Source organism: Cynocephalus volans, chromosome 7 (genome assembly GCF_027409185.1).
Source record: "Cynocephalus volans isolate mCynVol1 chromosome 7, mCynVol1.pri, whole genome shotgun sequence".
Classification (NCBI taxonomy): Eukaryota; Metazoa; Chordata; class Mammalia; order Dermoptera; family Cynocephalidae; genus Cynocephalus; species Cynocephalus volans.
In genome coordinates this window covers 20,632,624-20,658,882 of record NC_084466.1, presented here as the reverse complement: position 1 = coordinate 20,658,882, position 26,259 = coordinate 20,632,624, and the positions used below count along the sequence as shown (strand labels likewise).

The following is a 26,259-nucleotide window of genomic DNA, read 5'->3' as shown; positions in this document are numbered from 1 at the left end:
TTCTTGCCCCTCTGGTAAGATACATGCTAGTTTGCCATCCTGGGGAAGGATGGTTGCAGGAATACGTATCTTACGTGGTTTATGATACCGTACATTTTCTGCTAGTACTGTTGGATCTGTAGGTTCTATATGTAACAGTATAGGGGGACTCATAATTGGCCATAATGATAATACAAATGTGCCCTTTGGAATAAAGAGCTTATCTGTTCCAGGCCATGTTATCTTTACTTGAAGAGGTCAAGTACTTGTCCTCTTGCAAGGTGAAACTTGCAAGCCTTCTTCTAATCCTTTCCCCCAAGGCCCTATTAGGCCTACCCAGCATATATGGGGGGCTTCAATTCTCCAAAGCCATTCCCATTGTACTGTCTGTCCCTGTTGTAAACTGGTTGGGCCAGTAAGAGAATATTTTCATTCTTGCCATACCCTGGCTTCAAAAGCTCATCTCTAGTAGTGACTTGCAGTTGTATAGGTGCTGCAGCCCTGTGCAACAGAGCTTCCACTGGAGAGGGCCCACCGTTGCGGCGTCTCTCATTTAGAATCCTGACTGTCGGCCATAACCACCACATCCACCCCTTCAGGGATGGGGGTTGGGCAGATAGCCTTAGCCCCTTTTTAAAAAGACCATTGTATCGCTCAATCATCCTTGCTGCCTCGGGATGATATGGCATATGTAACTTTCACTGAATAGACTGGGAAGCCCACGTCTGAACACCATGTCCAGTAAAGTGGGTTCCATTGTCACCCTCTATGACTATAGGCTGGCCATATGTGGCCGTAAGGCTATTCAATACCTTCACAGTGTTTACCTGGTCTGGGGCCTTACAAGGCCATACAAACAGAAGACCTATAGCCGTATCAACAGCTGTGAAGATGTATCTGAAATTCTCTGATGTTGGCAGTGGTCCAACAAAGTCTATTTGCCATTGAGTCAGGGGCCCGCTTCCTCGAGTTATTTGCCCTCTCTATATGGAGTACCTGCCAGGGGTGTGGGCTCTCTTGAGCACATACTGGATAAGAATGACAGGCATTTACTACATTTTCCCATTTTATAGGCAAGGCCCATCTTTGAGCCACCATCCATGTGGTTTTGCTGCCAGCATGCTGCATTCATCCATGTAACCAATGGGCTACATCAGCAGCTGGGGCTCTCTCCAGCCATCTTACCTTAGCCAAGGCATCAGCTTCATCATTTCTTGGACTGGCTAAGGGGAAATGTCCTGTGACATGAAAAAGGGTTACTTCTTTCTCATGCCCCAATTCCCATAACTCTTGCCACATGGCTTTTCCTTACAGGGGTCAGTGGGCTACCATCCACCATTGATATTTCCAAGTCGAAATCCAAAGGGTTTAACCTTTGTACACAGCCCAGCTGTCAGTACAGATGGTTAATGGCCCAGGCTCATTTTTTATTACCATTCAAACAGCTCTCAATTCTGCCCATTGACTGTTTTGCCCTGTGCCATTTTCATACCACATGGTATCTGTTAAGGGCTGGACAGCAACAGCTGTCCATGATGCTGAAGGTCCCGTGCTAGAGCCATCTGTATAACAAGCTTGTTCTGTGATAGGTCCCTGTCCCTCATGGAAAGGTGTAGCCTCCACCTCCATGAGTAAGGGTTGTGTCAAAGTTTCCTCCAGAACCTCTGCTGGGCCTAGCACAGTTTGCAACTCTTTGGACAGAAGACTTATTGACACAGTGCTACTTTGTTCTATACATGCTCCCCGTTTAGACAGAGTGGGAGTCTGAGCTACACCTGTTTTAGGGTTGGTTGCCCATGTGTGCAGCCAACCTAGTATGGAATGTGTTGTACTTACTAGGACTTTGGCAGTTCCTGTGATAGCTTCAGTGGCCATCAAGGCAGAATATACAGCTGCAAACTGTTTTTCTATTAGAGAATAGTGTACTTCAGCACCCTTCCAGAGCTGAGACCAGAATCTTACAGGTGTTCAGAATCGGTCTTGTCTCTGCCACAAACCCCATCCTAACCCCTCTTGGGTGATATTTACATCTAATTCAAAAAGTTTAATGGGATTAGCTACTTGTAAAGCCTGGACTTGCTGCATTGCCCTTTTTGTAGTCTAGTAAGCCTGTTCTACTTCCTCAGTCCAATACTAGGGGGCTCCATTCTTTGTTAATGCATACAGCGGGCGTGCCATTTGAGCCACATGGGGTACAAAAGCTCTCCCATACCCCAGAAGTCCCAAATATGTCGGTAGCTGAGCTACACTTGTGGGTCAAGGGTATGCCTATATCTTGTCTACAGTAGCTTCTGGGATGACCCTAATTTTACCTGACCAGACCACTCCTAAGTATTTGACTGATAGCCCATGTCCTTGTACTTTGGCTGTGTTCATGGCCTGCCCACATTGTTCCAAATGGCTTAGCAGCATTGGAGCTGCCTTGGTTAAATCTGTAAGAGAATCAGAGTTTAACAACACATCAATGTAGTGAAACATCGTAACCATGCTGGGCTTTGTCTACTTGGCTAGGTCCCCAGCCACTAAACCATGACAGATGGTTGGGCTATGCAGATAACCTTGAGGCAATATGTGAAAGGTCCACTGTCTTCCTTCCCAGATGAAGGCATACTGATTCTGGCTATCAGCTGAGATTGGAATAAAGAAAAAAGCATTTAAAGGATCCAATACATAATGATAAGTTCCCAGCTGGGTCATCAGCTGATCCATCAAGTTGTGAACCAAAGGCATGGCTTTCCAACAAAATCTCCAGCTGTTGTTTTCAGGTGCAAGCCATGAAGTATATCCCTACTCAGCTACTAGGGATATATATACAGTATACACACGAGGGGGCAGTCGTCCTATGCTTAATGGCAGTGACACAGCTTTGACTTCAATAGTATGTCCTCCATATCCATTTGTATGAACTGTGGTCCCTGGAAACTTATCTGGATTGCCATATATGAGGCTACATTCTGCACCTGTATCCACTAATGCCAAAACACACTGCACATTTGTCCTTGAACAATGTATTGCCAATTCAGCGTGAGGCCTCCGGTCCTTGCCTGCCCTCAAAAGATGAGCACCTTGGCCTGCTCCCTAATTAAACTGGAACATTTCATCCACCTCCTCAGAAGCAATAAAAAAATCCTTTAAGTCTACCGAGTCCACTTTGCTACCTGTTTCCAGATGTTTAGTGAAATGCTGTTCAGGGTGCAATTGCTGCCACAAGGCAAACAGAACTGCATTTGGCTGCTGGTCAATTTTCTTTCTCTCAACCCCTGATGCAAGCAAGTCAAGCCACATCTTCTCACGGCTAGTCTTGCTTGGTCCCGTCAGGATAAAATCCCAAGTATTTCTTAGGTGTTTGTTCTTGGCCACCTTTCGGACCTCTTGCTTGTCTTCTATCCTCTGCTTCACCCAGGCTAGCTGTCATGGTCATTACCTCATGTGTAAGACGACCAATGTATGGAGCCAGTATGGCCATCAGTGACACAAAGGACGTTGATGGGGCATTTTGTGGCACTCTGTCTCTCAAGCTGCCTATAAAGTTTTCATTGTCTGGTCCATAAGTGTTCACATTAAACACAAACTGCCACATCCCCAGCTCTTGAATTATTTGAACCAAGTCAGTATATATTTGCCATTTACTCACAGTCTTGGGCAGTTATCCAGCATTTGTCCACATGGTTCAGGCAGCTGCACCCACCCATTCCATTAAGGAGTGATTACCTCGCCCTTGTGCATATCTGCAGCTATTCTGTAGCTGCTGCCTCAGGGGTGGGTGTATGGTAATAGAGGTCAATTTTTCCATCTCCTCACCAGAGAGCATCACACTATCCACCTCTAGGTCCCATAACTGCAGCAGCCAAGCAGCCAGAGCTCCCCCTATCTCTGTCAGAACTGTCTCCCTAAATCAACTAATTCAACCTGGGTATATGTGACATAGGTAGTGAATTCAGTCATCTGTGGATCACCCTCTTGTTGTCCACCTGGTCCTATAGGCTGCTCATATTTCAGTTTCTGGTGCACAACAGGTTGTGCCTGGAGATGCAAAGTCTCCTCCAACTCACCACTGGGTTTGTCATTCTTCCAGGTGTGAGAGGCAGGAGCGCCCAGTTGCAGCACGTCATCCTCCAGACAGATTATCCGTGCTTCCAACTGCTCTGCTTTCTTCTTTAAATCTCGATCAGTTTGTATCATAGTGAGCAGTAGCCAGGCTCTGGTAAGCAGAAAGTGGCCACCGGACACCATATACTCAAGGACTGGCACATTTCCTCCCCCTCCCAAGGGGCTCTCCAAGGCTGTACTGCTTCATGGAGTGCCTGGTCTATGCTAACTTGTAGTATAGCCAGCAGCAACCAGATCCCAGTCAACAGGAAAGTGGCCAGAGGGCACAAAATATTCAGGAGTAGCCATATTTCCTCCCTCTCCAAGGGGTTTTTGGCTCCTGTATTTGCTAAAGTACCCTGCCGACTACGCCAATTGTAAAGCTAGGGCTTACAGACCCCTCGGGTCTGTGGCACAGATTGGGTTACAAACCTTCCACACGCAGGTCTGTGAGCTAGGTAATAGGAAAAAAAAGGTTCTGGGAGCCGTGAGTATAGAAAAATGAATGGGTTTTATTCACACCTAGGAGCAACTGTCCTAGTGGCTTCTTTGAGTGTTCTGAAAAGCACTGTGGGTCAGAGCTGTTAGTCTTTTATACTTAAGTCCACAACCCTGGACACCTGGGTGCCCATACACAACTTACACTAAGTAGTAACAAGGAACACCTCAGGATATTTACAGCAAATGCTCGGCATTTGAGGGGCCCTGAACATCTTAACATCTGAGGGGCCCTGACCATTTTCCTATTTTTTTCCAACCATAAGTACAAAGATGATACAACTAAGTTTGTTTCAATAAATTGAGTCCGGCTTCAAGTTTTGGAACTGTCTTGAGGACAGCCGATGTTAAGATATTTCATTTACATTCTTTTCAATTGTTAGATATAAAACAGTGGAATCATATATGTGAAATTTAACAAATCCATATAAAGTGAACATCATGTAAACACCATCAAGTCAGAAAACAGTATATTGAAACATCCTTACTTAGAAACATGGGCCTCTCTGTCAGATTGCACATGCCTTTGTTTCCTCCCAGATGAAACTAATAACCCAACTACTGAGAATCCTTCCCTTGTGTTCTAAAATATATATATTTTACCTATATATGCATCCTTAAATAAAAGTTTTGCCTATTTTTGAATAAGTATTATACCCTATGTATTATTTTGTGACTGAAATTTGCCTCTCAGTATCCCATTAGAAAAATCCATCTATATTATTGTGTGCAGCTGTGGTTTATTCACGTTAGTTCCTGAATATTTTATGAATATAACACAATTTATTGATCTATTGCTGATGGACATTTGAGTGTTTTTATGTTGGTGATGTTCAGAACGATATTGCCAGGAGTTGTTTTTATATATTGTTGCACAGGCGTATGTGTCTCTACAGTGTATACTGAGGAGTGAGGTTTCTGGATGTTGCACCGTGCCTCTCAGGGAGGTTGTACCAATTTACACTCCCACCAGCGTGATTTGAAACTTCTTGTCCACATTCTCAGCAACACACACTGTTGTCAGACTTTAAAATTTTTGCTCAGTAAGTTTGTAGTGATATTTTACTGTTTTAATTTACATTTCCATCATTGCTATTTACCAGTCATTTGTATTCCCTCTTTGCAAAGAGGGAATACATTTTGTCCATTTTTCATCTAGTTATTCTTGTCTGTTTCTTAATACTTATAGGATTTTTTTGTTGTTGTTTCTGGTGGTGGTGTTTTTGTTTTTCTACTTCCTCTTTAGTTATACTTTTAAAAATATCTTCTCCCATGCAGTGATTTGTATTTTCACTATCTTTATGATATCTTTTGATGCACAGATGTTCTCAATTTTCATATAGTAGAATGTATCAATTATTTACACTATGGTGAGTGGTTTTTGGGATTTACAGATTAGGCTTTATCCCAGTAAATAAAGAAATGCTCCTAAACAATTTTCTCAAAGTATTGTGGGTGTGTATAGGTTTACCTAGACCTGGATTTTATACACAGAGCTATGCAAATCACATTTATTTTATTTTTTATCTAGATGGATTCCCACTTTCCTGAAACCATATCCTGCAAAGCCTGTTTTTGTCCACGACTTTTCAGGCTAAAGATATCATTTATCAAATGTGTGTGAATAAATGGGTCTGTTTCTAAGCGTTTTATTCAGATCTTTCGATCTGGGTGTCTGTCCTTGTGCAATACCATAGTGTGTTAATTAGCAGAACTTTACTATAAGTCTATATGTCCAGTTGAGCCTCATTCTTTAAGTGTGCAATTCCAGATAAATTTTAAAATCAGCTTATTAACTTCTACCAAATTTGTTGTGGTTTTGGATGGGATTACATTGCACTTATATATTTCTGATAGTTCAATTTTCAAACAATAAACATAGTTTGATATCTTGATTAGTTACCTTTTAATATTTCTCAATAAAATTTTATCATTTTCTCAGATGATATCTCACACATGTGTAAGCAGTTGTTCCCAGATTATCTAAATTGATATCGATTAATGCTATTGTAATTTATTAAAATTATGTTTTCTGTACTGTTGCTGATAAATAGGAATGCAAATTATTTTGTATGCCAATTTTATATCAGCATCCTTGTTAAACTTAATTCTAGAAATTTACCTTACTTTTTTTGTATATAATAATATTATCTGGGAAAAAGACTTTTCCCCTTCCCTCTTCTATCCCATATATATAAATAAATGTACATTTATTTATACTCTTGCTTTGCTGCATTGTCTAAATCCTCCTATGATGTTGAATAAAAGTGGAGGTAATACTTCTTCTTGTCGTGATTCCAAAATCAGAGTGATAGTTTTAGTTATTCATCAATAAGTGTGAGGTTTTCTGTAGGTTTTGTATAGCTTGTGTCAGAATAAGGGGATTCTCCTCTAAGTTTTCTAAGAATTTTTATAATGGACGGTTGTTGAATTTTATCAAATGGGTTTTCTCAGCCTATTATGATAAGATAGAATAAATCAAGTGATTTGTTCTAATCTATTCCTATGATTGTTACACTAATTATTATCTAATTATCTTCATTCCTAGCATCAAAAATCCAAATCCAACTTAAACATTGCATATGATCCTTTTTATACGTTGTTAAAATCAGTTTGTCTGTATTTGGGGGGATTTTTATCTCTATAACAATGAATAGAAAATGGCATGAAGTATTTAAATATGCAAGAACATTTAGAATTAAAGTAAAAATTAAGGCATAATGTGTCATACACATGCAAAATGGATTTTTTTTAATTGTAAAATTTTCCATTTTTTTCTGATAAATAAAAAGGCTTTTACAGGTGGTCTTAATATTATCTTGGAATTCTAACTTGCTTGACTGGTAATACCCAAAAAGTATGTTCAAGTTTGAAGTTTAATGCTTTCTTTCTTATCTCATCCCAAACTTGTCTTTTGTCTATATGCATAGCTTCAGAAGCAAATTACATTTCATCCCCCAACCCCTTCAAAAAACAAAGACTCAACAGAAATTCACTGACATCCAAGTTTTATTGTCTGCCCCTCTTTTCTTGATAAATGAATCAGGGACTCAAGTGCTAGAAAACAGCTCAAGTTGATGATAGATGGCTTATAGTTGACTGTGACATAAATGACTTCTAATGTTGGACTATCTGGAGACTATAGGCCTGCTCTTCATTATGAGGTTTGAGAAAGACATCTAGGAAATCCCACGCTGTTCCACCAGTTCAGTTATACTTGGATTCTGCAGTGTAGACAGTGCTCTGACAGAACATGCCTTTTTACCAAGATATTCTGAAAGCACAAAAGCAATATAAGATGAAGATTTTCTTTTAAGACTATTAAAAATGTATCAGAGAAATAAATATCTCTATAAAAACATCTTTAGCAAGGCATAAAAGATTATACAATCTTCTTCCAAAATGGATAATATAGCAAACGAGTATTTTAAGAGTTCAGAAAAGTGAAATATCTTCAGTAATTGATAGGACTTGAACTAAGACTTGTTGAGTTTGCATGAAAAGACAAATAGGAGAGTAGATGTGGGAGATATAGTATGAACAATATTCCCTTTTTCCCTTTTATTGTAAATGTTTTGAATCTTCAAGGAAAAAGTATAACTAATAATTAAATGCTATGGTTTGAATGTTTGTGTCCCCCCCAAATTCATATGTTGGAATTTTAACCCTCAAAGTGATGGTATTAAAAGGTGAGGCTTTTGGGAGTTGGTTAGATCATGAGGATGGAGCCCTCATAAATGGGATTGGTGCCTTTATAAAAGGGGTCTAAGGGATCTCCTTGGCCCCCTTTTACCATATGAGGGCACAGAGAAAAGGCAGTATCTATGAGGAATGGGCCCTCACCAGACACCAGATCTGCCAGCCTTGATCTTGGACTTCCCAGGCTCCAGAACTGTAAAGAACCACTATTTCTTGTTTATAAGCCAACCAGTTTATGGTATTGTTGTTACAGCAGCCCCAAAAGATGAAGACAATAACATACTGAGTGATTGCTATTGTGCTAGCCCTAATCTAGCCTTTATATGTATTATCTCATTTAATTCTTGGAGCAACCGTGCAAGATGAAACTATTTTGCCCATTTTACAGATGTAAAAGCTGAGGAATAGAGACCTCAAGGACACTTGTCAATGGCCAGACAAGTACTAAGGTTTAACAGAAAGTTGATCCCAGGATACCTTAAGTAGCAATCCTTAGAATTATTAGGATATATTCCTGCTAAATGGTGATCATCAAGGGAAAAGTTTATTTTTGAAGGAAGATGAATAAGATAATCGCAGTTACCTCAAACCTAGAATGTTTCTGCACTCACTCTGTCAAAATCACCTGAGTCTGACCCTAGGATTAGGTCTCTCTCTCTTTGTCTATTATAACGTTTTGAAAACTTCATGTTAGGACACATGCATTAAATCAAAGATCTTTTTCAGAATAATTTTATGCCCCTGTGCCTATGAAATTTCCTTAGTGTCATTAGCGATCATGAGAATCTCATAATGATTTATTTAAACCCAAATAAAATGTCTTAAAAGTTTAGGTTCTGACATTTACTAAACCAACGCAGAGATTGGAGTAAGTACTGTAGGGGGGGATGATAGAAGACAATTAAGAAGGAAGAAAATGAAATGACAAACTGTACGTTAATGAAAGAGGAAGTAGCATTTAAATCACTAACCTATGAAAAAATGAGAGCAGAGATAATGTGTTCTATTACCCATACCTTTCAGTGTGTGTTGTTGAAAGCTTTATGTGTCATGCCACTATTCCCCAAAACTGCGTGGAAAAGATCTATCATGTAGAAATCATAGATTTACAAGTTCACTAGGCCTGTGTTTGAGTGTAAACATCACATTCTTAACAAAATATGGCCTTTTTATTTGTTTCATGCTCCACAGATATGAACTGTGGCTCAACAGACTCCTTATAACCAATCCTGAATTAGAATACAACTACCAAAGACTGTAAGAAATTAAATGGTTGTTCCCACTTTAAGTAATGTCCTAGGTTCACCGAAGATAGTTGAGGCAGAACTGATACCAAAACTACTTTCTTCTTACTCCTGATCCAAGATTTACCTTCTTTGTACCTCTTTTAGTTTCTTTAACTTAAAATGGATGGTTCATTTTTATCCTTAATCTTTTATTAATCTCTTAAAAATTATGGCCCAAGCTATGAGAGTACAAAGTTTCATAAATTTCATGAAACCAATTTGTAGTAAAAGAGTGAGTGTTTTTGAGTAAAATTAAATGTCATAATCAATCTTTGTTAATTATCATTAAACATAACTTTGTCTCCACTCCGTTATCGGATTGCGTTCCGTTTCTATTTAATCAGTATTTCCAATATTTCTAGAACTAATGTTTATAATCTTACATATAATACCTGACATTTATAATTTCATTTCTAAGACCATTTTCCTAATGGCTGAACCTCTTTGAAATATAAATATGGTTGGTGTTGTACATTCTGCAAAGTATTCTAATCTAGACCATTCTTCAGGACTGCCTGGAATCATGGGCTAGTGCAGAATGCATTAGCTACATAAAACAGTAAGTGGCCATATTTGATTTAATAAAGCCAATGCAGTTAAGCCTTCAGGGAAGGGATAAGACTGTATGAGTCTAATTCACTCTTCTCAATGCCTAAAACACCATAATATGTGATTATGAGCTATACGAAAGGCTTTTGAGCATGATAAAACTAAATTTTGAAACGAATCCAATAAAACTGAAATAAATGGATAAAGGGAAAGACAGAAGTATCAGGTTATTACTGGATTATGATGGCATGAAATTCTGAAGGAAGAAAATTAAGACACCAATTTGAAGAGGATAGAAAGAAGAGATTGAGGAAAGAAAGTTCAGAAAGCATTTAAACTCCAGACAGTGTTTTAACAATGAGAGTTTTAAATGACCGAGTACTCCCTGTAGATTTATAGTAATCCAAGTTTGCAGCTTAGAGAAGTAAAATGTTTTAGCTAGATTACGGTTCCAATACTGGCTTAGACGCTTGAAAGTTTACGGTGTTGCATAAGTTACTTTGAGTTTTCTACGCTTTAGTCTCTTCATCTGTAGAGATGGAAGTCGTATTTACTTTACAGAGTGTTGTGAAAGTAAACTTAAATCACGCATTCAGAAATGCCTATCTCAGTATTTTATACACAGCACACCTCCCATAAATGTTCCTTCTCTTTTATTCTTCCCATTTTGAATTATTGGGATTGTCCACCCAGTCACGATAGATTATCTGCTATAGATATATCATGACACACTTTTCTTAATTTTTTTGCAAGGAGATTAAATTCTTTCTATCTTGGAATAAAATGTTATTTGATAGTTATTTTAACGTCTCCTCTGTGTTGAGCATTTCCTATGTACATCAGATATTCTTCATGAGATATCACATTTAATTCTCACAGCAATTTTTTGTATTATTACTTTCATTCACCTTGGTAGATGTGATCATTACATATAGGGAGTAAGTGATAAGCCAGGACTAAAAACTACATTTGGCTCCCTTGGAAGCCCATGGCCTTAACCGCTAAATTACACTGCTTAACTGGTACTCCTCAATGGTGTTACCATGTACAGATTACAGATTTAAGGTATGTTTGTTTTCCAAAGAGAAAGAGAGAAAAAAATAGAGAGGGAGAGATAGAGTGATTATCAATAGAGTGTGACAGGACTATGATTGATTTTTATTGTTTCTTTTTGAACTTGCCCTAGCAGCACTATCTCTCAGCCTCACTCTTCGCAATGTAAAATCAGATACATATGCTTATCTTCAATGTTATTTTTAGTATTAAATGAAATTATGTGTTTGTGTGTGGTGTCTAAGCACATGTGTATGTGTAGTGTATAGCATAGCACTACTCTTGGTAAAGAAAATGAACTGCCAGTTTTTATAGACTGAAAATATTTGAATCCTAATGCCTTGTGACAACTGAAATAACAAGTGAACCACTTAATTTCAATTCTTGTAATAGCAGCAGAGTTGGAACTAAAAATTATAAACTCTGAAGAAAATATAAAAACAGATATTTGAAGAAACAGAGTAACTGAAGGAAAGCAGTGACTGGAAGGAATTTGACCCCTACAGAAGAGAACTGGGTGAGATTCGTTTTTATAAGGCTTTTTGTCAGAGGTCACTCCCCAGCTCACATGACACCAGGTGGCTACAACTCAAGCTGAATGCCACAGACTTACTGGCTTGAGGGGTCAGGTGATGAGGTTTGAGTCTACAAGAGAGGCTTGACAGTGATAGGCATATCCAGTAAAGGAGAGAACCACAGAGAGAAGAAACCTCAAATATACATATGAATTTTTCTCAAAGTTTTGGCTCAGTCTTCAACAGTACTTACACGAGGGAGGCTCCAAATGTTCCTGAACAACATGACAGCTGGAAGAGTAAAAGAGCTGAGAAGTAAGCTTAGCTGCTGTCCACTCTGAGGGAGACAGCCATTGGACTAAGTTCAGCCAAGTTGATGGCCAGAACTAAAACAACATTCTTCAGAGGAAGATAACAGAATCCAGAGTTTCTTATAGATCTGTAAAGTTCAGTTTAAAATTTAAAAAATATATATACATGTAAAGAAATATGAGAGATAGGATCCAGAGTCAAGAGAAAAGGCAGTTATTATTAAACAAACGATGAACTTGAGATGTCCATGTGTTGCAGTTAGCAAATACAGACTCCAACACAGCCATGTTAAATATGTTCAAGCACTTAAAAGAAAACATATTCAGAGAACTGAATATCATTATCTATCTATTGAGAGTACCAAATGGAAATTATAGAACTGAAGAATAATATAGCTAAAATTAAACTTTTGTTAGGATGATGTTAACACGATTTTGGAGAAAGATTCATAAACAGCAAGAAAATTTGAATTCAAATCAATAGCAATTATGCTGAGGAAAAGAGAAACAATGATTTAAAAAAAAAAAAAAAACAGAAACTCAGGAACATGTAGGATCATATGACATGGGTTGCCATTCATGTAATTGAAAATATAGGAGAGAAGAAAAATATAGGACAGAAAATATATTTTAAGAAATAATAGACAGAGATTTTCAAATTTGGTGAAAACAAGCAAATTAAAGAACTAAACAAAACAGCCAAATCAAAGCAGAATATACAAAAGAACAAACTAAACATATCAGAGTAAAACTTTTGAAAAACAAAGATACATAGAAAAATTTGACAGCAATCAGATTTAAAAAGCTGTATTACATATCAGATTGTTTTATTCAAAACCAATGTAAGACAAAATATAATGAAAATACATTTTTAAAGTACTGTAAGAAAAATCATACTTGTCTGCTAGAATTTTCTTTTAAAATATTAATTTTTTTATTTTTAATTGATCTGTACTGATTGTACGTATTTAAGGAGTACAGAGTTATATTTTAATACATATACACAATGTGTGATGATCAAATCAGGCTATTTAGCATATTTATCATCATGAAAATTTAGCATTTGTTTGTGTGAGATCATTTGAGATCCTCTCTTCTAGCAAACTGAGAACATAGAATACATTATTCTTAATTATAGATAACTACTGTTACTGTAGCCCACTAGAACTTATTTGTACTTTTCAACTGTGATTTTGCATCTTTTAACCAACCTCTCCTCTCATTCTCAGCCTCTTGTAACCAAAATTCTAGTCTCTACTTCCATAAGCTTTTTTTTTTTCTTTAGTTCCCACATATGGGTGAGAACATGTGGTATTTATCTTTCTGTGCCTGATTTATTTCATTTAACATAATGTCTTCTAGACTCATCCATGTTGCTGGAAATTTATTCTTTCTTTATGGCTAAGTAGTATTCCATTGTGTATATGTACCACATTTTGCCAACAATTCTAGTAACCAGTTTAATATATCTAAATAATCAGACATACATAGCATGTTTATGGATTGAAACACTCAATATTGTTAAAAGATCAATTCTCCTCCAAATTAATGTTTCTTTTTGACTTGGACAGGGAAGAGAAAGGAATAGTGAAAACGTTAAAAAATACTATGTAAATTGCATCTAAATGAAAAGCATGTTCATGAAAAGACATTTATAAGATGAACACAAAGGCACAGACTAGAATAAATACGCATGAATTCCATATTTAGCAAAGGTTCACATAGAATATATAAATTAACTTCTACAAATCAATTTTTTAAAAGACCAACAAATAGAAGAGCAAAAGACTCAAATAGACACTTAAATCATAAAGAAAGATATATGAATTGTAAATTAGCACATAAGAATTGCTGATAGTTATTAGTCATCATGGAAATTTAAATTAACACCATAATGAATAAGATTTCACACACATTAAATTGGCTAAAATTAAAGACCTAAAGAACTGATTCTTGCTGAGCATATAAAGTAACTTACATTCTGATTGAAGTTTAGAGTGATATAATCACTTTGGAATGTATTCTGACACTTTCTCATAGAGTTATACAAACCACTTATCCATTCACTTGGCAAATATACCCCTGGTATTTACACAAGATAAATTAAAATACATCCATACAATGTCTTGTTTATAAATATTTACAGTATCATTATTTAAAATAGCCAACAGTGGATAAATACAAATATCTATCAATAACAAAAACAAACAAACTGTGGTCTATTTATACAAAAACTTCTATATGTATATAATAGAAAGGAACAAATTACTGATACACGCAGCAACATGGCTGAACCTCAAAAATTAAATCTGAGTAAAATAAGCTAACCTATTATTCCATTTATATAAAGTGCTTTAACATGGAAATCTAGTTGCAAAAAAACCCAAACAAATCCGAACATTGGTGCTTGGTGTAGGGTTGGAAAGGTAGCTTTCTGGGTGATAGTAATGTTCTACATCATGATAGGGGTACGGATTATAGGAGTATATTTTTGCCAAAACTCGTTGAATGGTGCCTGTGAGATTCATGTGTTTCACTATATGTAAATTCTCATCCCCTCCCCACCGCACACAATAACTGTAACCAAATATGGAACACAGATTTTCTTTTTGTAGTGGTATGGGTAAGCAATCATAGCATTTTGGGTTTGATCAAATGAATGAATACATTGAGGATGATTGGACGCCATTCCCAACTGTTAGAAAATGTAATACTAATATGGAAAAGGGAAGGAGAAATATTAACTTTGTTGTATTGTATTAGAATTGGAACTGTAAGTATCAATTGTTTTTCGGTATAGATAGATAGACAGACAGACAGACAGACAGACAGACAGACAGAAACACACACAAACACTTCTTAGTTCTATTTGTTAAGAGGACCTAGGAGTAGTGACCATAACTAGCTCCAAGATCCTGGTTTTTAAACATGTTCTACAATAAAAACTAAGATTCCTTGGAGAACTGGATGGTTCCAGAGCCTGAGCAGGGAAAGTACAATGTGAGCCTAGAATATCTTGTTCCAGAAAGTAAAGAATTTCTCAAATAATGTTAGAGACAGGGGCCAGATTGAAAAGGCTCCATATGAACAAATCTGGTACAACTTGAATATAAGAAACGAATAAGAACTATAAAGGATCATAATGCTTTTGAAGACTTCTTTAAAAAATTCTTGCCCGGCCCCATCTTATGGATCTTATAGTATATTTTCTTCTAGTAGTTTCATAGTTTCAGGTTTTACATTTAAATTGTTAATGCATTTTGAGTTGATTTTTGTATGTGGTGAGAGATAGGGCTCTAGTTTGATTCTTCTGCACGTGGATACTCAGTTTTCGCAGCAGCATTTACTGAATAGATTGTCTTTTCCCCAGTGTGTATTCTGGGCACCTGTGTCAAAGATCAGTTGGCTGTATATGCGTATATTTGTTTCTGGGCTCTCTACTCTGTTCCATTGGTCTATGTGTCTGTTTTAATGCCAGTACTGTGCTATTTTGGCTACTATACCTTTGTAGTATAATTTGATGTCAGGTGGTATTATATCTCTGAGTTTATTTTTTTTGCTCAGTATTGCTTTGGATATTTGTGGTCTTTTGTTTTTCCGTATGAATTTTAGGATTTTTTTTTCTATTTCAGTGAAGAATGGCATTGGTATTTTAATAGGGATTGCATTAAATCTGTAGATTGCTTTGGGTAGAATAGCCGTTTTAACTATATTAATCCTTCCAACCCATGAACATGGAATATTTTTCCATTTATTTATGTCCTCTTTAATTTCTTTCTTCAAAGTTTTATGTTTTCATTGTATAGGTATTTCACCTCCTTGTTTAGGTTTATTTCTAGGTATTTAATTTTTTTGTAGTTATCATAAAAGGAATTGTTTTCTTGATTTCTTTTTAAGATAGCTCACTATTAATATATAGAAATGCTGCTCATTGTTGTATATTGATTTTGTACTATGTTAAATAGAAGTGGTGGAAGTGGGTGTCCTTATCTTGTTCATGATCTAAGGAGGAATGTTTTCAGTTTTTCCCCATTCAGTATGATATTGGCTGTGGGTTTGTCATATATGATGCTCATTGTGTTATGGTACATACCCTCAATACCTAGTTTGCTAAGAGTTTTTATTATAAAGAAATGTTGAATTTTATCAAATGTTTTCTCTGTATATGATCATATGGTTTTTCTGAAGTAATCATATGTTTTTTGTCTTTATTTCTGTTCATATAAAGAATATAAAACAAACTTAAAATACTCAACAGCAAAAGAACCCCAAATAACCCAATTGAGAGATGGCCAAATGATCTTAATAGACACTTCTCAAAAGAAGAAATACAATAGTCAACAAGCATATGAAAAAAATGCTCAACATCACTAATCAGGGAAATACAAATCAAAATGACAATGAGATACCACCTCAAGATAAAAGAAAACAAGTGTTAGCAAGGATGTGGAGAAAAGGGAACACTGGCACACTTTTGGTGGGATTGTTGGTTGGAGAACTACCATTTGATCCAGCAATCCCTCTACTGGGTATATACCCAAAAGAAATTAAGTCAGTACATCAAAGAGACATCTGTACTACCATGTTTATTGCAGTACAATTTACAATAGTTAAGATATGAAATCAACCTAGGTGACCTACAAGAGATAAATGGATAAAGAAAATGCTGTGTGTATACACTCACACGCGCGCACACACACACACACACACACACACACACAAACACACACACAATGGAATACTATTCAGCCATAAAAATGAATGAAATCTTGTCATTTTGTGGCAACATGGATGGACTTAGAGGTCATTATGTTAAGTGAAATAAGCCAGGCACAGAAAGACAAATACCATAAGACCTCGCTCATATGTGGAATCTAAGGAAAAAAATGTTGATATCATAGAGGGAGAAAATAGGACAGTGGTTACCAGAGACTGAGGAAAAACAGGGAGAGGCTAGCTAATGGGTACAAAATTACAATTAGATAGGAGGAATAAGTTTTAATGTTCTGTCACACAGTAGGCTGACTATGGTTAACAGTTAAGTTTTGTGTATTGCATAATAGCTAGAGGAGAAGCTTTTGAATGTTTTTGCCACAAGGGAATGATAAATGCATTAGGTGATTAATACATTAACATTCTGATCAAATTATACAACACATGTATGTATCAAAATATCAGATTGCATCCCATAACTATGCACAGTTATAATGTGTAAGTTAAAATAAAATTAAAAAAAATAAAAGGTCATAATGCATTTAATAAAATTGTCCATCTGTCCATCAGTCCAAACTGATGTAAGAGAAAGAATAAATGAATGAATGAATGGATGGGCAGATGAATGGGAGAGAAGGGAAAGCTCTTCCTTGTAAAAGAATATCAACAAATGAATGTGGAAGAAATGAGGAGGTTAGAAAGTCACTGAATTGTAGCTATAATAATAATAATTGCCTCAGCCAAGAATAACCAATGAGTAATGAGTTAAATTACCACAACTAATGAGTAAAATTTTAATGAAGGGCATCATATTGACATAGTGTCAAAGCATCACCCACAAATTATTAATTTAAAAGGATAAAATACGAATTTTATAGTAGATAAATCTAATGTACAGCACCTTAATCAAATTATTAAAGTTATCATCAATATTGAGTTAAGTGACAATCAAGTGCTTCCTAACATTAACACAATGCATGAAGAAAGGCACATATAACTTGTGTAGAATTCTTGCCGAAGGACATAAACTTACTATATAAACTTATTCTAATTATAAGAAAAAAACAGCTAAGCTCAATGGGATGGAAATTCTAAGAAAGAAGTGGGTTGTCCTTTTCAAAAATGGCAAAGGGAAGAATGACAAAAATAGCTGAGAAAGACTTGCTTCCAGATTAAAGGAGACTAGAGAAATATGGCAATATGGCAATTAAATGCAGGATCCTGGATTGGATTTCTGGATTGGAGAAAGAAAAAGTATCAAGGGAATCATTGAGATAGAATTATAGTAATGTGAAATTTTCTGATTTCAATAATTGTGTGGTTAAATAAGAATCTCCTTGTTCTTAGGAAATATACACTATGGGGAGTAAATGTGGGAGAGTGAGAGAGAATGGGAATGAGAAAACAAATGGAGCAAAATGTAAATAAGTATTGTATCTTGGTAAAGGGTATACTAGAGTCTTTGTACGATTTTTGCTTATACTCTATAAATTTGAAATAATATTGAAATGCATACTTAAAAATAAAAATGCACATCTAATTTTCTCCATTGCTATTTGAATACAATTGGTTCTGTTTCTCTGGAGATCCATGACTAATACATTATTAATCCCCAAATTTTGAAAACAAAAAATCACTTATTTTCTTAGAAAAATTTTTAAAAATTATATTGCATTAGTTAAATCATGCAAATCAGCTAAATTCATTGTGACAGAAGAAAAGAAAAACTGATTGTAAATGTTTTAGATCTAAAATTTTACAATTCCTCAAGCACACCATCGATTAATGTTTAGCCTTCCATGGTTATACTGCTTTGTAGTTTCTTTAAAGATTCAAGTAAATGGATTTGAAGTGATGGTGGGGGAGTGGTGAGGGGGGCCACCAAGTGAAAGAGAATACTAATCACAAAGAATATATTTAAATATTGAATGTTACTGTATGCTTATTAGAAAAATAATGACATTAAATAGTCTAAATGTTAAAATTAGAAAATACTGAAAGGTGATATTATTATATAGAGGATTGATACTATCATAAACACCAGTATCTAAGTAATTATTTCTCAGGAAATCACTACTTTTTAAAACCCTTGACCTCTATTCCTTTTCATTTAAACTTTTCAGTTTTTATTCCCTAATGTTTTACGTTAAATTTATGAACACTTCCTTCATCGGCAGTACAGCAAATTTTCTTTTTCTATTTCTGAAACAGGGGAAAGCATTTAGATTTGGTGCCAGTGTAGGTTTACTTCTGGCCATATATAGTCCATATTTGCCAAATTGAATAATTTGGGGTTTTTTAATAATTGGAAGTTTTAAGAAAAATTGTAACAAATTAAAACTAAGATACATTTGACATTTGGAAAAATATATACAAGTATGTATTTCTTATACTTCTCAGTCAAATTAAAATTTCCTGAATTGTGTCTGCCAATAACTTTCTGAAATATGAAATAAATGCCTAATGTTTTTTATTTAAAAAAAAATTTAGCAACCCCTATTTCAAAAAGAACTAAAGATCCCATTCTACAGGAAAGCAAAATTAACCCAAAACTTTTTGATCTGATTGACTTTCATGTGTGAAACTCAGTTATGATTCTGTTATTTGGGAATCAGGAAAGTTATTCCCTGAATGACAATATGGGTCAATATCACCTTTATGCTTGTTAGAGAAGACGCTCATCCAGAGACCTTTAGTGTAATGACCCAGCTTCTTCTGCATAAGTTACACTGGGACCATGGCAGGAACTTTTGAAGCTTCATTAGCTGCTTAGGCCACAGGGGAAACATTAAATTAACCAAAAAGAAAGGAAAGAAACAAAATTTCAAGTCAGTAATCTCAGAGACCCTAGTCTGTTGGCTTTCTAACCCTTAGCTATGAGACACTACACAGAGTTGTGTTTTTTTTAATAACTTCTGTTGTCATTTAACTTGTGAACATGTCTAAATCTGTTAAACAGTATTCCATAGTAATAACTTTTTGCAGGTAGACAATTATGAAGTCATATTCATCACACTCTGAACTTGCTGCAAAGTGGAAACTGGATGTAATAAGGCTGAGGAGGTAGTAGGGGATTAAAAGTCAGAATCTCAAAAGAGAAATGAAAGACAAAGCCATGTATTTGGATGTCAGGATAATTGGTAAAAAAAAAAAAAGTGACATGGATAAGGTCACCCATGGAGAGTGTTTGGAAACAGAAATCTAGAAAGCTGAAGATAAGACCTTTGAATCACTGAAGCAGAGCAGCAGGAGTTGCAGGAGATGCACCTGGAAAGAAAAAGTACAGCAACCGAGAGGACATGTTTAACACTAAAGTGACAAATGAAGCAAGGAGGCCAATTATCAGACATATTTAAAACTGCAATTTAGTTTTGGCAATTGGAAGATCAGTGGATACTTCAAAAGAGAAACATCTCAAAGATGAACTGTGGATTAAACTGGACAGCCATGAGCTGAGTGATAAAAAGGAGTTTAACAAATAATTATAATTACAGTCTGGTGGACTTTTATTTCAAGAATTTTGCTGTAAAAGTAAGAGATGGGATGGTAAATAGGGTTAGATTGAGCTAGTATACAATGGACGGTCTAGTTTGGTTGTCAAAATTTTAATATTTTAACTTAAAAAATTTGGGGATTAATAGCATTGGAAAATGGGGAAGGTAGCCACTGCCCTAAGCTTTCCTAATGACCTTGCCACCCCTGCTGCCCTGAACATGCCACAAGGACTCAGTGACCTTCCAAGGATGCAGTAACTACGAGGAAGTTCTTAGTTCAGTGGGGGCCTCAGACCCTGACTCAGCCTCTGGTATAAATGGTGCCAGACTGATTATTCACTAATTTTAATAACACTTCAAGAGGGAAATACAAGGTTAAGGGAGGTGGTGTTTTTGGTCTTAATTTTTTAAGAAGAGAGAGATGATGCATGTTTATAGAGTGAAGGGAAGAACTGGGTAGAGATCTAAATGTTAACATCAAGGAGAGAGGGGTGGGAGAAGAATCCCGGGTACATAGAAATAGACATTTGCTTTAAGTGGGGAGAAAAAAATCATTCCTCTGGGATGGATGAAAAGACTGGGAATAAATGTGAAAAACTTTGTCCATTTGTGGAAAATTAGGAGACACAGTCATCACTATGAAAGGGGTAGCAGTGGGTCAGGAAGCTCAGGGAGAATGGTAAACATTTTCTATAAGTAATGTGAGCCAGCTGCTGTTTCCAGGGGTCTCCTGTCATTGATTAGTGAAAGTCATATTCAACCGACTGGGCCCAGCTCAGGGGCAACTCTACTGAGAAGTGTTTCCCAACTTTATTTTTATTCCCACTTTTTTCAATTAGATATTATATTCTTATTATCACTATGTCTACACATCCTTTTCTCTCTTACTAGATTTTAGGAATTTTGAGATCAGAGACTTTGTCTTACTCATCTTTCTATTTAGCAACAATTTGTATTGTTTGACACCTAGCTTAATGCCTTGCACATAGGAGATACTCAATAACAGTTGAGTGAATGAAAGTCTGTGCAGATGATGAAGTAGGCTAGCTAAATCAGGTTAGGGAAGGTGCAGCTGTCAATGTCCATAGCTGGTTATAAATCCTCAGAAAACTATATTAAGGGCTCCAGGATATAATGAAGCTTACAGTCGGTCAGAATGACCTTTCATAAAACCTTCTGAGAATAAGACAAGCCAATAGATTACACAAGCAAAATGTGAGACTACAAGGAAAACTGGCCTTATTTGTTCTCTTCCCTTTAAAGTTAACCTAATTTGACTAAGTGATTTCAAATTTACAATGTATTTTCTGTTCATGCCATCCTAGATTTGCAACCAGAGGAATTTTACTTAATTTTTATAATTTCTAATGCTAGTACACATTGATTATAGATTTTTAGTTTTGCCTTTAAAAAACATATTTAAACACTTTTTAATATTAACTGGAAATCAAGTTTCAATTTTAAGCAGTTGGGATATATTCCTGAATTAAGAGTAAATGTTATATTGGTTAGAAAATGTCTACTGTTAGCAGCCCAATGTGAGTCCAGAATAACATGTCTCATTTTTAATGCTCTGGTAGTACCCTGTCTTATAGAAATTTTTATCTCATAACTGTAAATATATTCCTGAGAACCAGAAAAATTTGATCATAATATTCTCAATTGGTTATTATCTACTACTCTGGAATTGTAAAAAAAAAATATATTTTTTATTTTTAAGAAAGTGTGGAAGCTGGTCTCTCTGCAGATGCTAATGCATACAGAACAATCAATATATTAATTCTGAAGGCACCTGGAGGGAAGAGCTTTTTCACATAGACAGATGAATTAGGATACTTAGCTGACAGGGTCATCACTACATTTCTTATCGGAAAGATGGATTTCCACTGCAGGGCTGGAAAATATTTTTTTAAAAAATCCTCAAGTATGCTGTAGTATTCAATGAATCATGTCATAAATTGAATGGGAAAAGAATCTGAGCTTGTCTTGAAGAATATGGAGTGAGAAAGGGGCCTGAAATATCAGGCATACTAGATAAAGAAAAATGCCTTATGCCAGCAAAGAGAGCTTTAGGGCTTGAAGTAGAAAATTGAATATTTACGTTTAAGTGAGTACTTCAGTCACAATTTATGTAAAAATTTTTATCTGTTTTTTAAGTGCTATGTTGTGTTAAATGATGTTTATGTCTTCTAAATTAATTTGCACCACTTAAGATTATGGATAGAAATTCAATCGTTGTAGAATTAGTCAGTTTCAACAAGGTGGCCAATCATTAATACTAATGGCATTTACTCTTTGCAGAAATAATTTAAAAACATTGGATTTATAGAAATTTAGAGTAGCTTAGAAAACCAATTGAAGGAAAGAAAAAAAGACGGGAGGAATGAAGGAAGAAAATAAGGAAGGAAGTTTGGAAGGAAAGTGAGTGGGCTGTCTCAAGTAGATCAAATGTAAGTACAACTGACAAACGATTTCAGTGACTCTTTGAACATCTGGGCAATCTGAGTTACTGTTTAATTTGTCAATATGCGCTATGTTTGGGGAATATTTTAATGTCAACTGGACTTAGTGATTCATATGCTAAGCATAATAAAAAGTTTCAGTTTGTGCCAGGAAAGATTAAACATTTTGAAATAATAGTTTGAATTTTAATTCCATATTTTAGCCATGTCTTTGTGGACATGGCCATACTGCAGTGTAGGAATTTTTACACTTTCTTTGATTTTTGTCCATACCATGCATCACTAAGCCTTGAAGAATCAGATCATGTTCTAAGATTCAAACAGGATTTCTTTTCTAGTTCATAAATATTTTGGGGGTTTAAAGCAAAGGAATGGGAATGTATTTAGAAATAAGAAGTTCACTTGACATTTATCTGGTTGATAACATAAAGGACATAAAGAGGAATTAAAGAGTAGAAGAATGAAACATTTTATTTCAAAAAGTTATTTAAGAATATTTTGGTGACTATTATAAATGGGCTTGTTTTCTTGATTTCTTTTTCTGCTAGTTTGTTATTGGAGTATACAAATGCTACAGATTTATTGATGTTGATTTTGTATCTTGCAACATTACTGAAATTGTTTATGAGCTCTAAGAGTGTTTTGGTAGTCTTTAGGTTTTTCTATATATAGGATCATGTCATCTGCAAACAGAGAAAATTTGACTTCATCTTTTCCAATCTGCATGCCATTCATTTCTTTCTCTTGCCTGTTTGCTCTGGCTAGTACTTCTAATACTGTGTTAAATAGGAGTGTCAAAAGTGAGATTCCATGTCTTGTTCTTGTTCTTAAGGGAAAAGCTTTCAACTTTTCCCCAGTCAAGATGATGTTGGTGGTGGGTTTGTCATATATGGCTTTTATTGTGTTGAGATACTTTCCTTCTATACCTAATTTGCTGAGAGCTTTTATCATGAAGGGATGTTGAATTTTGTCAAATGCTTTTTATGTGTCTATTGAGATAATCATATGGTTTTTGTTCTCTATTTTGTTGATGTGGTGTATCACATTTATTGACTTTCATATGTTGAACCATCCTTGCCTCCCTGGGATGAATCCTGCTTGATCATGGTGTATAAGTTTTTTGATCTGTTGCTGTATTCTGATTGCTAGAATTTTGCTGAGTATTTCTGTGTCTATGCTCATCAGAGATATTAGGCTGCAGTTTTCTTTCTTTCTTTTCTTTTCTTTGTTGTTGTTGTTGTTGTATCTTTGTCTGATTTTGATATCAGGGTGATCCTGGCCTCATAAGTTGAGTTTGGGAGAGTGGCCTCTGTTTCAATTTTTTGGAATAGTTTGAAGAGAATTGGTATTAATTCCTCTTTAAAGGTTTGGTAGAATTCAGCAGTGAAACCACTGGTCCTAGGATTTTCTTTTTTGAGAGGCTGCTGATTACTCCTTCCATCTTACTGATTGTTTTTGGTGTGCTCAAGTTTTCTATTTCATCTCGGTTCAGTCTTGGTAGTTTATATGTGTCCATAAATGTATCTGTTTCCTCCAGGTTTTCAAAGTTGTTGTCATATAGTTGTTTAGAACAGTCTCTAATGATTCTTTGTATTTCTGTGGTATCAGTTGTAATGTTTCCTTTTTCACTTCTAATTTTTTTTTTAAAATTTGGGTCTTCTCTCTTCTTTTCTTGGTTAACTTAACTAATAGTTTGTCTAATTGCTTATCTTACAAAAAAACAAACTATTTGTTTTGTTGATCTTTTGTATTGTTTTCTGGGTGTCTATTTCACTTAGTTCTGCTCTGATATTAATTATTTCTTTCCGTCTATTACTTTGGGGATTGAATTGTTCTTTTTCTAGTTATTTGAGGTGTTATGTTAGGTTGTTTATTTGGAGTCTTTCTATTTTTTGATGTGAGCCTTTATTACAATAAAGTTTCCTTTTAGTAAAGCTTTTGCAGTATCCTACATGTTTTGGTATGATTTGTCATTATTTTTGTTAGTTTCAAGAAATTTTTAAATTTCTTATTCAATTTCTTCTTGGACCCATATGTCATTAAAGAGTTTGTTGTTTAATTTCTGTGTATTTGTATAGTTTCTAGAGAAAATATTTGCAAACTATAAATCTGACAAGGGATTTATGTCCAGAATATACAAGGAACTCATACAATTTCAGAGTAAAAATAAATAAATAAATAAATAAATAAACAAATAATCCAAATAACAAATAAAAGAGCTGAATAGATATTTTTCTAAGAAACACATACTAATGGCCATCAGGTATGTGGAAAAATGTTCAATATCACTAATCGTTAGAGAAATGCAAATCAAAACCACACTGAGATAACATCTCATCCCAGTTAGACTGGCTATTATCAAACAAGACTGAGAATAACAAATGCTGGTGAGGATGTGGAGAAAGGGGAACTATTCTACACTGTTAATGGGACTGTAAATTAGTACATCCATTATGGAAAACAGTATGAAAATTTCTGTAACAACTATAGATAGAACTACCATACAATCCAGCAATCCCATTTCTGAGTATACACCCAAAGCAATGGAACTCATTGTGTTGATGGGATACCTGTATGTTCAAGTTTATTGCAGCTCTGTTTACAATAGAAAAGATATGGAACAAACCTAAATGTCCATCAATGGATAACTGGATAAGGAAAATGTGGTATATTTATACACTGGAATACTACTCAGCCATAAAAAAGAATGAAATTCTTTCATTCACAGTGACATGGATGAACTTGGAGAAAATTATGTTAAGTGAAATAAGCCAGGCACAGAAACAGATAATACCACATGTCCTCATTCATAAGTTGCAGCTAAAAAAGAAGGGAAGGAAGGAAGGAACAGATGCAGGGAGGGAAGGAAGGAAGGGAAGGAAGACCACAGTAATATGTCGAACTTTCAGGAGAGAAGAAGCCTATGATTACTAGAGGTGGGAAAGGGGGAGAGGGCTTAGGGAGAAATTGGGTAATGGACACAAAGGATAATTATGAGTCATAATAATGAACATGCTAATATTATTGATCTGATTGTCATATATTGTACACAAATACTGATAGTCAACACTGTATCCCCAAAATATATATAATCAATTATGTTTTCATTTTTAAAAATATAAAAGAAAATATTTTGCTTGTCATGAATTGTTTAAAAATGTATGAATGATACTGCAGCAAATAATCAACACTGAAGTTTTTAGGGAAGTTAATTAGGTAAATTTTACTCATAAGAATGATAGTTATTTTATATTCTCAGAGACACCCTATATTTTAATTTTATGCTAGTTGTTCAAGACTTTCAAATCACCTGATCTTAGGCTAATATTAAAATGAGATGTTCTTTAAAAATTGAATTACCTTTCAAGATATATTTTAATTCATCTTATCATTTAGATTAATGGACTTCTTCTAATACTCAACAATGAAATTAGATTAATGTAATATGAATTGTATCATCTTGTATCAATTAATACCTTTATATTACTAGTTATGTTCTTTTGTTGGCAATATTTAAATGACTTTTGCTTTCAGGATCTAATATTCCCCTTTTTATTTTCATAATTTTAATGGGTTTTTTGAATAGGAAACGTAAGTCTGCCATAGTCATG

General features: G+C 35.3%; 1 protein-coding gene across 1 annotated transcript in view; it reads left to right on the top strand.

The window, feature by feature from the left end:
• GPC5 (glypican 5) overlaps window positions 1-26,259 on the top strand; it is a 729,429-nt gene that overhangs the window by 400,645 nt on the left and 302,525 nt on the right. The window lies entirely within an intron of this gene.